The sequence below is a fragment of the Sus scrofa genome, chromosome X (assembly GCF_000003025.6).
Source record: "Sus scrofa isolate TJ Tabasco breed Duroc chromosome X, Sscrofa11.1, whole genome shotgun sequence".
NCBI lineage: Eukaryota > Metazoa > Chordata > Mammalia > Artiodactyla > Suidae > Sus > Sus scrofa.
The window spans coordinates 22,419,034-22,433,914 of record NC_010461.5 but is presented as its reverse complement, the minus strand read 5'-3'; the positions used below and the strand labels follow the sequence as shown (position 1 = coordinate 22,433,914).

The 14,881-nt window shown below is 35.0% G+C and overlaps 1 long non-coding RNA gene across 1 annotated transcript; it reads left to right on the top strand.

Moving 5' to 3' along the window:
* On the top strand, positions 319 to 13,650 carry LOC106506928. The gene is made up of 5 exons (XR_002340771.1): positions 319 to 1,219; positions 3,767 to 3,925; positions 6,476 to 6,508; positions 10,479 to 10,533; positions 13,204 to 13,650. It is a non-coding gene; the product is annotated as an uncharacterized LOC106506928 (long non-coding RNA).

Below are 14,881 nucleotides of genomic sequence, written 5' to 3'. Positions count from 1 at the left end.
ATTGCATTAATTTCTCAATTGCCAGATAGTCTCTCTGAAAATTGCTAAGTGGAGCTCCTGGCAGAGCAGATTAAGGGCAGAAACAAAAAAAAATGAGGGAACAGTTCACAATTTTAAGAAACATGTGCCATTTGTGAACATTTTATTATGACTCAAGAAATGCTTATGAAACAAAGCACTTTCATAGCATACTACATCTGTGGTAGAGAGAAAAAAGTGTTAAATGTTATATATAATTAATTTAAAATGAAAACTAAGGTACATCAAATATATTTCAATAAAAATATTTAAAAACTAAATAAATAAAGGGAGGGGAAACACTCCGAGGAAAAAAACTAAGGAAACAATAGTAAATATGTTGTCATTTATTAACTCGCTTATTCATCAGATATTTTACATTTAGCACATGCTAGTTTGTGTTCTAAGTGATGGGGATATTTTGGAGAACAGAGTTTTTTTCCTCTTTACAAGGCTTATATATTTGTGAAGAAGATAGAAAATCAACACATAAACATGCAAATAAAGCTCAAGCCAATATAAACAGTTAAAGATTAGGAGATGTTTCATAAAGTATTCTCAATATTTTAAAGAGTGTTTCTTAATCTTATTCTCATCCCACTGTCAAATGAAATTCATGTAACTAAATGAAAATCAACAATATGTAGTCGTGAAAAAGTATTTGGCAAAGTGGTGTGCAATCCTACAGAAGTTACAATTTGAGGGTTAAGTAATTGGTATTCAGTTCCCGGTTTACCACTGATTGTGTAACTCTAGGCAAGTTACTTCTCCTGGATCAGTTTTGTCTCCTATAAAAATGATGCTAATAAGAGTACCTCCTGTGAGTTATTAAAAGGTAATGAAGTACAATATAGTAAATATAATTAGCACCATTGCATGTTATAAATGAAAGTTAAGAGAGTAAATCCCAAGAACTCTCATCACAAGGAAAAATATTTTTGTATCTATATGAGGTGGTGGATTTTCAGTAAATTGACTGTGATAATCTTTTCATGATGCATGTGTCACGGAGCAAAAAGGGCCTCCTGCCCAACGTGCATAGAAGCCAATGCTATGGCATCTGTTATTGAGAAAAGAGAAAGTGTTATTGCAAAGTCCACTGGCAAGGAGACAGGAGGGTACAGCTCTAATCTGTTTTTCTGATCTGGGGTGGCGTCAGACTTTTAGAAGAGGAGGGTTGATTTTCAGGAGCAGCGGAGGGGTAAGTTTGAATTGGAGGGCTTTAGAACCTGGCCATTTATGGTGAGGTGTGAGAATGGCCTTCAGCATGGGGTCTTCCTGGGCAACCTCCCCTTCTAAAAAGCTTCCACCTTTTGTTTGAGGTTATTTCCTCCCCCATGCTTGCTTCTGCTACATGACTTGTAGAAGCTCTGTAGCTGGCTTCCACAAGTTCTGTTGTCTCTGAAAAAGAGCTTAGTGTCCTGTTAGAAACAGGTTAAGGGCCAATTTGGAGCTGGTTCTGTGGGTTGCAGATGGCACTCAAATCATTATGCTGTACACATTGTACTTACACAGTGCTGCATGTCCATTAAACCTCAGTAAAACTGGAAGAAAAAGAAATGAACACGTTAATGAAGAAATGTACATGTAGACATCTCAGCAAAGTGTCACACAGCAAGCACCTAATAAAATTTAGATTTTTTTGTTACAATTTAAATTTACAAGTAAAAACATCCTTACCTCATAAAACCTTGACAAGAAATAGTTGGCATTAAATAACTACCAAAACTTTTTTTCCTATAGTAATAATTAGATTTAGGAGTAGAATAATTTGAGGTCAAAACTTTTTTTCTTCAGCAACTGCAGTGCTGCAGTGAAGCTGACATCAACTAGCACATATCGCAGTGACAATGGTGGACTTTCTGCTCAAGTTTTGTTTTTTTTTCTGACAGGAGTCAGCCCCCTGCTAACAACTAAATTGCAGTCTAGAGGAATAATCCTCCCAAAAAATCTGTTCAAGGAAATTCTGCTTTATAATGTAGGGCATGTTAACCTTTACTTTGAAATTCCTTTAAAAAAAATATCGAAATATACATTAACTTACAATGTTGTGTTAATTTCAGGTGTGCAACAAAGAGATTCATTTGCTGTAATAAATGAATTACATTCTCTTCTATTATGGATTATTATAAGATATTGAATATAGTTTCCTGTGCTCTACAGTAGGTCCTTGTTGATTATTTTATATAGTAGTGTATATATTCTAATCCTGAATGCCTTATTTATCCCTCACCCCTCCCTTTTGATAACCATAAGTTTGTTTCTAAATGTGAGTCTGTTTCTGATTTTTTGTTCTTGTTTTGTTTTTTTCTCTGGCTGCATTAGTGGCATATGGAAGTTCCTGGGCCAGGGATCGAATCCAAGCTACAACTGCAACCTATGCCACAGCTGCAGCAATGCCAGATACTTAGCTCCCGTGTGGCTTGCAGCATAACTATTCGGTGTTACTTTGAAATTCCTCATGGCCAATTACAGTGGACTTTCATATTTGAAAATACACCAAATTGGAAGGGGAGCTATTGTCCCTGATTTTAGCTATTTGAAATGCAGCTTTTGATATCCGTAGTGACTTTTTAGCTGCTTATTTCATCTGACAGCTATTGACTCTGTTAATGGAGAAAGTGTACTTACAAACATTAAACATGAGATCTCTCCTTTTAACAAAATTTTAAATCCACAATAGAAGACTATTAACTGTTTCCACTGTGTTGGACAGTAGCTGTCTAGAACTTATTCCTCTTGTATAATTGAACTGGACCTGTTAAATAGTAGCTCCCCCTTCCCCCTCCCCCAGCCCCTGGCAACCCATCAGTCTCCTCTCTATTTCTGTGCGTTTGACCATATATTTTAGATACCTCATTATGAGTGGAATCATGTAGTATTTGTCCTTCTTATTTGTGCCTGTCTTATTTCACTTAGTGTAATATCTTCCAGATCCATCTTTGTTATCACAAATGGTAGGATTTTCTTCATTTTGAAATGTTGAGTAACATTCCATTGTATGTGTAAACCACATTTTTTTTTATCCATTCACCCGCTGATGGACATTTGCTTCTACCTCTTGGCTATTCTGAATAATGGTGCTATCAATCTAATCTAGATTTAAATTCTTTTGGACATGTACCCCCGGAAGTAAGATTCTTGGAGGGAGTTCCCGTAGTGGCTCAGTGGTTAACAAATCCGACTAGGAACCATGGGGTTGCCGGTTCGATCCCTGGCCTTGCTCAATGGGTTAAGGATGCGGCACTGCTGTGAGCTGTGGTGCAGGTTGCAGATGCGGCTCGGATCCCGTGTTGCTGTGGTTCTGGTATAGGCCGACGGCTATGGCGCTGATTCGAGTCCTAGCCTGGGAACCTCCATATGCCACGGGAGTGGCCCAAGAAATGGCAAAAAGGACAAAAAAAAAAAAAAAAAAAAAAAAAAAAGATTCTTGGAGCATGTGCTACTTCTCTTTTTAACTTTTTGAGGAAAATCCATACTGTTTTCCATTATGGCTATACTAGTTGACATCCCCACCAATAGTGTGCCAGTGTCTGTCCTGTGATTGATGTCTTAAAACTTTCTATTTCTTGTTTCATTAAGCAGTTTCAAAACTGAAAACTAAGGTGTCTTAGACTTCATGGGCAGCAGTTCTAATATCTGAACTTTCTTCCTTCCATGTACCCAAATTCATCCTCATTCAAACTCATTCCTGAGAATGGCCCATTTATAATTTTTTGTTTTATGGCTATTTTGTACTTATCCTTAGACTTTTGAACAGCAATTATGAAAGAACAGGGAAAGGAAATGGCAACAAGAAAAATACCAGACCAGTTTCAGCTCACAGGAAAAAAAAAGAAAGGTGGAGGAACATGAATGGAACATGGAGAAATGCTACATGAAATTCTCACATCTTTCAGTCTGCCATGTGAGTACAAACTTGCAGGAGTTTGAAAATAATTTCTATGCTAACTCAACATTAATTTTTAGGATGGCTTGAGGCCCTTGGAAACATAGAAAAATTTATGGGAAAAGACAGAGTATATCAGCTACCTTTTTAATGAAGGGAGGAATGGGAGAGTTGGGCTTAAAAAGTGCTGCATAGCATACACATTGTCTCTAGGATTAGCTAAGGTTTTGCATGAGATAGTACTTATCCTCACCTTCAGGGTTTCCAGTAGAAAATGAGCAGTAGCTAGCTCAAAACACCATCTCTCAAATCTTTTCAGACCAACTATTAAAGAATTCTAGAAAATCCATTTGAACACAGGTGCACAAATTAAAATCTGATGTTTTATCATTTTTCTTTCTCATTGCTTGGTTTTATAACCATCCTCCCTCTCAATATTTTATAATTTAATTTTTAAGAATTTTTAAAGTTTGATAGTTGGCGATACACAGACAAGAAATAAAATTCAAAGGATATAATACTGTACAAGCGATTTCCCTCTTACTCTGGTTGCCTGTCCATTCACTTCTTTTTGATAATGGCAACCAGTGTCATGGTGTCACATTTTCTTCTAAAGATACGAATATCTTTCTTCCAAAGATATTCCAAATATATTCCAAAGAGGTATATATTTATATACATATACACATATAAATTCAATCATATCTTTGGAAGAAAGCATATAACACTATATATATATTTCTTTCTCAGAAAAGGTGGGATACTATAAACACTCCTCTATTACCTTTTTTTTCCCCAAACTATATCCCAGAGAATGTTTCATTTCATAAAATATGGAGCTGCCTCATTTAAAACAGAGCATAAATAGCCAAGACATGGAAGCAACCTAAATGTCCGCTGACATATGAATGGATTAAGAAGATGTGCTACCATGTGGTACATATATACAATGGAATACTACTCAGCCATAAAAAAGGAATGAAGTAATGCTATTTGCAGCAACAAGGATGGACCTAGAGATTATCATACTAAGTAAATTAAGTCAGAAAGAGAAAGACGAATACCACTTACATGTCACTTATGCCATATTTTAGATGTCACTTATATGCGGCATCTAAAATATGGCAAAAATGAACCTATTTACAAAAAGAAACAGACTCACAGACATAGAGAACAGACTTGTGGTTGCCAGGGAAGACAGGGGGAGAGAGTGGGATGGACTGAGGGTTTGGGATTAGAAAATGCAAACTATTACATTTAGAATGGATATAGTTCCCTGTGCCATACAGTAGGACATCATGGCTTATCCAGTCTCTTGAGATAGACCATGACGGAAGATAAGAAAGGGAATATATAGATATGCATGACTGGGTCACTTTGCTGTACAGCAGAAATTGGCACAACATTGTAAATTAACTATACTTTTTTAAAATGTAAATATGGGGAAAAAAACACAGCCTAGAATCCCATTGGACAAATGCACCACAATTGATAACTCCAGTCACTTATTAAGAACATACAGTTAGGTTCTTTGAATGTGAACACTTTTCATTTTATCACATTTATTATAAATTGTTGTACTTGTGGTACATCAATAGTAAACACACTTCTCCTAAAGTGCCATTCAGATCTGTTATCTCTACTTCTTCAGAGTATTTATTCAGTCTTTCCACTCTTATAGCTAAGTTTTCTCTGTAATTTCTCCTTGCTCTTGACCATGGAGGCATTTCAATGTGGCATTTGTTGGTTATATCTCTGTTCGTCCACAATACTGGGGTGATGATCATGGTCACTCCTTGACTGTGATTTCCTACCTTCAAGACCAGTGCAAGTTCAGACCCACTCCTATGCATAACAAAGGCTTAAGTTTCTAGTTTCTCTAGGGTGATTATTTTTCTATTCAAGGTGATCAGCCCAATTACCCTCCTTAATCTCCATCGAGGGTGTGAGTTAGCCATTTAAATAATGGGACTCATTTAAAGCTCTTCCAGGCTTTGCATTTTAAGCAAGCATTTATTTTTAGGTAAGTATAAAATGACAGATGTTGCTGTTTTAATAGGTACTTTTCATTAGACTAAACTTCCCTTCTATTCCTAGTTTGCTCAGAGATTTTATCAGGTGTTGAATTTTATAAAATTCCTGTATATTAAAAGATAGGATTTTTATCCTATATTACTGTTAAAACAATCTTGCATCTTTGAAATAAAGCCAACTTGTTTGTGATATATAATTCTTTCTAAATATCACTGGGTTTAATTTGCTAATGGCTTACTTAAGATTTTTGTTTTTATGTTCAGATTGGCCTATAAATTTCTTTCTTGTAAGGTTCTGGTCAAATTTTGGTTTCATAGTTATTCTAGCCTCATGGAGAGTGGAGATGCATATTCTCCCCCAATCCTGGAAAATTTTGTGTATGGTTTTTATTGCTGTTTAAATATTTAGAAGAATGCAGTTAAGAGGCTATCTCATGCTGAAATTTTCTTAGACTATTTTAAATTAGGGATTCATTTTTAACAGAAATAGGTGATTATATATGTATATACAATTTGTCTTTTTTTTTTTTTCCAGAATGTTGGGTTTTTTTTCCCTGTGCCAAGTTGGGTAAGTCGTGTTTTTCAGTGAATCTATACATTTCATTACATCTAAATTTTAAATTTAATCATATACAGTAGTTCACAGCATTTTCTTATTTTTAAATACCTCTATTGGGTATGTGTGATATATCCATTATTTCTGATCATGGTAATTTGTGCCTTTTCTCTTTTAAGTCATCATAAAAACTTTTGATAACTTACAAATTTCTAAGTATTTCTAACAAACGAAATTTTGACTTTTGGTTTTCTATTACATACTAATTTCTATTTTATTATTAATTTCTTATATTACCTATTTTCTTACTCTTTGGGTTTAGTTTGTAGTTGGTTTGGATTCATTGGTGGACAGAAGATTAAATCAGTTAATTTTTACATTATTCATTTCAAATGTATGAATTTAATGCTATAGCTACTCTCTGAGCAGTTTTAGCTATATTCCTGACATTTTATGTCATGTTTTTATTACTCAGTTAAGATATTTTCTAAGTATGATTATGATTCTTCTTTCACCCATGGAGTATTTAGGAGTGTTTTACCTCATTTATAAACATTTAGGTTATCTTTTCTTTATCATTGCTTTTGTTATTGATTTTATTCCACTGTGGTCAGAGCAAATATACAAACTCTGTCAGTCCTTTCAAAATGTTTGAGGTTTGCTTTATGACCCATGGTTAATTTCAGTATATATTCCAAGAGCACTTCAAACAACTTATATTCTAGAATTTGAAGGTTACAGCATTTTATATATGTCTACTCAGAACTACTAATCTTATTCTTCACCCTTGCTAATTTTTGTCTATTTAATTGGTTATTGCAAAAAGGTATATTGAAATCTCTCTTTGTTGGCTGGTTTCTTTTTCTTTGTCCTTTTTTGCTTTACCTATTTTGAAACCATGTTATTAGATTCATCTAAATTTAGAATCTTAGCTCCTGATAGATTGGTTCTCTCATCATTTTGAAAAGTCCCTCTTTGCCTTTAGTAGTCAGTCTTGCCTTGAGGTCTATTTTTTTTTTTTTTTTTTTTTTTTTTGGTCTATTTGGGGCCTCACCCATAGCATATGGAGGTTCCCAGGCCAAGGGTCCAATCAGAACTGTAACCACCAGCCTACACCACAGCTCATGGCAACGCTGGATCCTTAACACACTGAGCACGGCCGGGATCCAACTTGTATCCTCATGGATGCTAGCTAGTCTGGTTCGTTTACTGCTGAGCCAGGACAGGAACTCTGCCTAGAGGCCTATTTTGATCTAAATCTTGTTATCAATTTTCTTTTGTATAGTGTTTAGTCAATCTTCTTGAATGCTTTGACTTCAAATTTTGGTATACCTATTTATTTAAATTAAGACTTTATTTTTTAGGTACATAGCAAAATGGAGAGAGGAAGGTAGATTTTCTTCATAACTCCTGCTCCTACGCATGCCTAACCTCCTTCTATTATCAACATGGTTCACCAGAATGATAGTTTTTTACCAAGGATGAACCTAAGATGTCACATCATAATCACTCAAGTCCATAGTTTACATTATAGTTCACTCTTGTGTTGTACATTATGTGAGTGCAGGCAGATGTATAATGACATGTATTCATCACTATGACATGATTTGGCATGCTTTTGTCGCCCTAAAAATCCTCTGTGCTCTACCTTTTCATCTCTCCCCCCAATCCCTGGCAACTACTGATCTTCTTACTGTGTCTCTAGTTTTGCCTTTTCCAGAATTAGATTCTTTTTAGAATATAGAGCATATTTTACTTAGTAATATGCATTTAATGTTCCTCCATTATATGAAGGTAACACATCTTTTTCATCTGCCTCATTCAAGATTTCCTCTTTATATTTGATTGTCATCAGTTTAAACTATAATATATTTAAGATTTTATTTATAATGATCATGCTTTAGGTTTTAGAATTTGTTGAGACTCTGTTGTACTTAGGTTCCTAGGTTCTCTTCTCTCTGAATTGTAGCCTCTCCTGTTTTGGCTCATGTTCTTAAAAGTCTTAACAGCAATTCTACTTTGTGAAGCCTTGTTGCTTAAATCTCTGAGCCACAAGTTTCTGCTTGATCTCTTAGTCTTCACCTTCTTTAGAACTGGCATTTGATACCCTCAGTATTTGCTGTCCCTCTTTCCTCTCTGACTTTTCTTATGCCTTTGCTTTTCACACTCCCCTAAAAACTTTCATCTCTGGCTCTGTTCTCAAGTGAACCTAGGCTAAGATAATTGTGATCATATTTAGCCAGTTTCACTATGGCTTTGTTCTGAATCTTTGGAAAATTCTTCTGGGTACTATTGCCCATGCTGAGCACTCCTATCATTCCCTCTGAGAGCTGTCATATTCACTGGTTCACTGAGATTGAAACAAACAAATTTGTTGGAAAACAATTCACCAAAACCCTTTGGTAAGAAAAAACTTCCTCAAGTGACTTATGCACAGAAATAAATTAAAAAAAAAAAACAAAAAACAGTACTTAAAACCAATTGGCATTTTCATGGCAACTTAAACTGCCTGTTCAGCAGAATAGAATGTCAATTGTAAGCGTACAATTTTAAGACTTGTGTCAATTTTATGTATAGAAGTTTAAGATTAAAATGTCAATTTTATAGTTAAAACTGTCAAAGATATGTGAAAATTAGATGCAGATACCTGGTTGCTTTAGAGATTAATCCAGGAATGGTTTCTATGCAGGTGGCTAGATATTCGCATTTAGTTGGGCAGGGGATTAAAATTCTTCGGCATGTGTGTATGCATTTTTCCAAGTATGCATAGGTCTATTGGGTATGTGCCAATGCTTCTTTTTTAAGTTTCCAGTTAAAGTTTTCACAGCCCCACCTGTAACTTTACTCCTTTCTTTAGCCCCTTAAATATCTAGAGTGCTGAAAACATGTGATTCCACAGATGGTACAAAGTAGCTAATACTTGAGTCTCTGGTACATTGTTAACAGTGTTATTATTTCAAATCATTGTCAATTTTGCATTTCAAGTTAGACAAATCCTTGCATTATAGGCCATATCCAGCCTGTGGTCAGATATGCTTGCCTTCAACCCTTTTAGGACCCTTAGAAATTTTTTGAGGTATTTAAAGTAGGGGTCCTTAACCTTTTCAAAGTCACAAACTCCTTGGACCTCTAGTGATGTGTATATTATTCATCTCAGAATAATATTAAATGTATACAATTAAATGCATAGGATTATCATGGAACCACTTAGAATAAAGTCATCAAAATATTAATTTGTGTCATAAGGACATGTACATTTCTTTATTATATGCTTTTAATAATAATATCTATTGGAAGGTTTAATAACTATAGCAATTTTGAAATCATTATACCCATAAAAGACATTTTAATAGATCTGTAACACCTAAAATGTGATGTAATATCTGTGATGTCTACTGGTTACAAACTCATAGTTACTGCTAATACTATGGTTTATTAGTCATGGTAAAAGGAAAAGATCACTTTCGGTTAAATGTAGTGCAAATATTTTTTCCATCCAAGTTCAGGGGTACTCTAAATTTTATCCAGAGTGCCCTTATGCTTCTGTGGATCCCAGATTAACCCCTGGTTTAAAGGAAAACTATTCTTACAATGTTGAAAATCCAGTAGAAATGCAATGAATACTATTTACTAAAGGTAAAGTATTAGAATTTTCTGGAATCTCTAATGCTCTAGCTCCAAACACTATAGTCACTTGAGTTTTGCTGTGGGGCCTAGAACCATGTCCAAACCTACACCTGCTAAGTTTGGTTTGAACAAACTCTTTTGTTTGAACAAGTCTCTTATAGTCTATGTCAGATCCCATTGCTTTGTTAACCCCAGAAAAATTCTCTCCCTTAGGAAAGGCTAGAGGGGAGAGGATAAAGTTTCCACAAATTAGTATACCATATGTTTAAACAAATCTGCCATATGTTGGATATAGTAAATATAACTGGGATTTTTTTTTTTTTTTTTTTTAATGCTTAACCCTGAGGAGAAGCAGAGATGTGAGTCTCAGGGCCAAGGGCCAACTGTACATGTGGGGTGGAGAGCACAAGGTAAGAACCTGTCCCCCTGACCTTCCCCACCATAGGCAGGCCCCGGGCTTGGACCTTCCACACCCATCGCCAAAGGGAGGCTGCCTCCTATTGACCAAGAGAGCTGGGGGTGGGGTTGGGACACTATTGAGCTGCCCTGGCCCTCAGGGAGGCTTGGGAGTGATTTTGGCCACTTGAGGGTCCACAGCTGGGATATAATATATATGACTATGTCCCTACCTGCTGGGATATAGAGGATGAAATTTTTAATACCTTTTTGCTTAATATATATCTGAGACTTTCAATTCATTTTAGTGTCAACCTCTCTGCTACTTATCTCCCACTGATGACTTGTTCATTTTAATTAAACTTCAACTGCTTTCTCCTTAACACAAGGACAGAGAGCTCTTTTTCTTTCAGTCAATGACCACTCCTATCAAACTCTGTTTAAATTATCCTTTAAGCATAATTAGCATAATCAGCTACAAGTATTATTCCTAATAACTGAGAGTGAGCCAGTTGGATGGCCTAAAATGAAGTACTTTCAAAGAAGCTTTTCTTTTTGCAAAATTTCCTCCAACACCAGATTAGGAAGAGTTTATTAGAACTCTGTCCTAAAGAAAACCCTTAGCCTATTTAAAAAAAAAAATTTTGGTTCCTTATATATATGTATCAATGTATTTGTCCGTGGAGGCAGTAGTGGTTGTTCAGAATAGACATTGCTTACTTGAGCATCAAGAATGTTTTAGTCAAACACAGAACAACACTAAAAAGATGAGAAGGTTCATTAAATGGAAGGACAGATTTTAGGGACTAATAGGCAGATGTTGGCACACAGGGTCCATACAAGACAGTGGGGAAAGATCAAAACAGCTCAACCAAGGCACAGACTTAATTATGCACCTGGTTTACACAATACACAACTGAGCTCCTTTATGTTGTTATTTTACTGACTTGGAGCAGAGCTCCCCTGCAGTCCTAAATCAAGCCAGGGAAGCCAAGGATATTTAAATAGAGCTTTTTAAAAATTGGAGACGCTTCCAGAATATGAGCTTAAGACTTAACATTCATGTGAAAATTATGTATGCTATGTACAAATTCCTCACTTGTATTCCTGCCTATAAATGTTTGTGTTATTTTCCAGAAGTTTACAGCTCTTTGACAAAAATTTAAGTTCTCAAACCCTTAGAAGTGTTTCATAAACATGAGCGAAGTGTCTCTTCAAAGTCAAAAGTCATATATGTTTTTCAAAATTGGATTTTTTTATTTCATTTCATTTGTCATATGGTAGTTCCATCATTTATCCCTATTTTAATGGGGCAATACTCAAAAATCACGGCACTATCAAAATTAACTGTGGTAACTACAGTAACTAGCTACAGTGTTACAAAGTAAAATACCTAAAATGTTTTCTTCCTTAAAAAATGACTGCAAAATTGCCTGTTCTATTAAATAAATATTGAAAGCTGTAATTTTAAGCTCACAGACTACTTTGCAATGGTAAACTTTGTTATTCATTTTCTCTCTAGTATTATATAAAAATAGAAATGATGAGCATATTAATGAAAGAATTGCACAATTTTTTCATTATAAAGTATACATCCTTTGTCAAAGTTTTAGGGTTTTATATAGCACCAAAGCCCAGTAGACTTCTACAGTCACACTCTATTTGAATATAGGGGGTAGCATTTTTCATCTGTGAGCTTAGGAAAGTTAAACAATCTGTGCTTTCTTTGGGTTTCTCATCTGTATAATAAGCAAATATCAGAGCCTATTACAAAGAGTTATGTTGAGACTAAAATTCTTGAAAAATATATGCTAAGTGGTTATTTATATTACTAATATCCACTTTTTGTATCAGTTGAAGGTTTTGGAAACTGATGAAAACTAATTCATAAAGAGTATCTTAAACATGTTTTATCTTAGAATGAAATTTTGCCATTTGAAACAATATGGATGGACTTGGAGAACATTATGCTAAGTGAAATAAGTCAAAGACAAATACTACATAATATCACTTATATGTGAAATCTAAAAAAGACAATAAACTAGTGAATACAGCCAAAAAGAAACAGACTCACAGAGACAGCAAACTAGTGGTTACCAGTAGGGAGAGGCAAGGGGCAGGGGATTGAGAGGTACCAACTAGTAGGTATAAAATAAGCTATAAGAATACATTGTACAACACAGAGAATAAAGCCAATGTTTTAAAAATAACTATAAATGGAGTGTAATGTTTAAAAATTGTGCATCACTATACTGTATATCTGTTACTTATGTAACATATATCAACTATACTTCTTTTTTTTAAAAAAAAATCACAATTTTATCTTGATTTTTGAAAGCTGTTATTGTTTTGCTGGTTTCTTTAAGTCTTCTAAGCTAAAACAACCAAACAATGTATTTCAATTTTCAATTGAAACATATTTTTAAACTCAAATACAATCAAAATCTTAATGTATGCTCAAAAATATGGTTGGGCCCTTTTTATCAGCTAGAACAAATTTCTTCCACTAATATTTCAAAGCCTCTCCCAGCCCCTCATGCCTCTCTCCACCTGGCAGTCATGGAGCAGTCCTCATTCCGCTCTTTCTGCCCTGCCTTTGGGGCAAGTCAGAACATGTGCTCCTTAAGAGCCAAGTCCAGGCTTCCCATATCCTCTTGTTAATCCTAGCAGCCCTCTTTCCTCAGTTGCCGCTAAAGTACTCGGTCCTTCCAAGGATGCTAAGGCCGCAATGGGGTGAGGACCTCACTTCATCCGGCAACTAGCACTGCGCCTGGCAGCCCCCACCTAGCATTTGTCCACACCATAGCCTCCCTCTCGGAGCTCGCCTGCATCTACTCTGCCCTCATCCTGCATGACCAACGAGGTGACGGTCCCCGAGGATAAGGTTCTCATTAAAGCAGCAGGTGTAAATGCTGAGCCATTCTGGCCAGGTTTGTTTGCAAAGGCTCTGGCCAATGTCAACATCGGGAGCCTCATCTGCAATGTGGGAGCTTGTGGACCTGCCCCAGCTGAGCAGAAGAAAGTAAAGATCATTTATTCTATGAATTTTCCAAAGAAACATAGAAAGTAGAAGCGAAGAAAGAAGAATCTGAGGAGTCTGATGATGATGTGGGCTTCTATAACACATTCAATAAAAAAAAAAAAAAGCTGAGCTCTTAAAAAAAAAAAAAATCCTAGCAGCTCTATTTTAAAATGTAATGAAAACTAAACTTTTTTCTATTACATATTTTTTTCATTATCCTGAATACACATTTCCATTTTCTAATTCTGATAGAGACAATACGAGAGTTGTATTCACACTTTGAAATTTAGAACAAAAAAGTTAAAAGATTAGTTTTTACTCTCCTTTATCAATTCAGTGAAGCATGGAACTTGCCAATTATTCCATCTCATTTCCCTAATATAAAAACTTCACAATTCTATCCCTAGGAATGTATGAGTATGCTTTACTGCAATGAAATCACTCAGCAATTGATAGCATTCATTTTAAAAAGCCCTTTCCTGTTCCTTTTAAATATATGACTTGTTTAAATATTAAAAACTACCCATGGATAGTTAATCCAAAAATAACACATTAGTATTTTTATTGAATTTTTAGTGAGTATACATAGTGGTTGGTATTGGATCATACCCATTACCCCACTAGTAAAAATTGAAGAGAGGTCAAAATTTTGGATTGAATCTTTTTAATGGAATTATATTTATTTAGGAAATAAATGTTCAATTAATTATGGCTATTGCTATCTTTTTAGTAACATCTAATTGGAGACAACAATGTAAGTGCCTACGTTTCCCAGTGCTCATTATTGTAATCAGCACTGAAGAGAAATTCCTATCCGAAGTTATTTTGTTACATACCAGGTCAAGGATTGGGAAGCCTAATTTAAACAATTAAAATATATGCAAGAATGAGTTTATATTCTTTCACTAATGTAGCAGATCACTCCAGATATTGTTTTCACCAGCACCTTGATTCAAAGCGATAGACTAGTAGTAAACACACCTATAAAATATTACAAGGAAATCTTTTATAAGAAATTCTTGAGTTAAATGTTTCATAATCTGCCACTGTTGCTAGGCCCAATAACGTTGTTTTAAAAGTATTTTAAAACTAAGACTCTTTTCTTTGGTCCTCTAACTAACTATAAATAGCCTGAAAGTTAATTTCCAATGTACTAGGGCAGTGTAAGAAAGAATAGACTGTAGAAAATAGATTAATAATGGAATTATATGATAAAAACAAATGGGCATCTATATTGATGGTGTCACAGGAATGTAAAACAAGCAGTACATAGAATTAAACTGTGATGAATCATTCAAATATATTGAAAAATTTAGGTCTGCTTGTTAAACACAACAGAA